Source organism: Macrobrachium nipponense, chromosome 11 (assembly GCF_015104395.2).
Source record: "Macrobrachium nipponense isolate FS-2020 chromosome 11, ASM1510439v2, whole genome shotgun sequence".
NCBI classification, from domain to species: domain Eukaryota; kingdom Metazoa; phylum Arthropoda; class Malacostraca; order Decapoda; family Palaemonidae; genus Macrobrachium; species Macrobrachium nipponense.
The window spans coordinates 94909193-94910126 of record NC_061087.1 but is presented as its reverse complement, the minus strand read 5'-3'; the positions used below and the strand labels follow the sequence as shown (position 1 = coordinate 94910126).

General features: G+C 37.9%; 1 protein-coding gene across 1 annotated transcript in view; it reads left to right on the top strand.

The window, feature by feature from the left end:
- The first annotated feature begins 457 nt into the window (after positions 1-457).
- Positions 458-934, top strand: part of LOC135207500 (uncharacterized protein B0416.5-like) — an 18910-nt gene continuing 18433 nt past the window's right edge. The window contains exon 1 of the mRNA XM_064239322.1: positions 458-553. The gene's annotated coding sequence lies outside the window, so the exon portion shown is untranslated. The remainder of the gene's footprint in view (positions 554-934) is intronic.

Sequence of the window (934 nt, the reverse complement as noted above, 5' to 3'; positions counted from 1 at the left end):
ATTATATGCTTTACTTTATGCATCAGCCCAGTTCATTCACTGAGCGCCTCAGTGGCGTGGTCGGTATGGTCTTGACCTGACACCTTGGTGGCCGCGAGTTCGATTCTCGGGCATTCCATTGAGGTGTGAGAGATATGTATTTCTGGTGATAAAAGTTCACTCTCGACGTGGTCCGGAAGTCACGTAAAGCTGTTGGTCCCGTTGCTGAATAACCACTAGTTCCAAGCAACGTAAAAACGCCATACAAACAAACAAAAAAACCAGTTCATTCGTTAATATTCGCAAATCAATGATAGTGATATGATTTTTTTTTTTCCGTTTTTTTTGTGGGGTTCAAGGTCAGTTGATTTCATTTTGAAAACGCCCTTTCCCAATGTTTGTTTTGTTTAGATTCACATAGGTCACCTCTTTTTGGGTGTTTTTTTTTTTGTTTGGGTTTTGGGTTTTGTTGGGAGCCGGGCTCAACTGCTTAGGGGCAGTTGGCAGGGCGCTGGGCACATCGGGAATATTCTCAGACCTCAACACGCAGTTCGCCATAAGTTTGACGGGTCAGGTGAGAAATACTTTGTACAAATTAATTCTCTCTCTCTCTCTCTCTCTCTCTCTCTGACTTTAATTCGTCGGTTTTATTTTTCATTTCATTTATGAATAATTTTCTGTTCTGCCACTCTCCTTGTGGAAAAGCCCTAATGAATTTTTTTTTTTTTTTTAACTTTTTTTTTTCCATGTAATTTCCCTTATTAATAATATTATTTATATATAGTATAATATAATATGTTCTATAGTTAGAGGATTATGTATATACGTTTATGTATATGCAAATATATATATAAATTTTTTAAAAATCCATATTACAGTTCTCTCTCTCTCGCTCTCTCTCTCTCTCTCTCACCACACACACACACACACACACACACACACACACACACACACA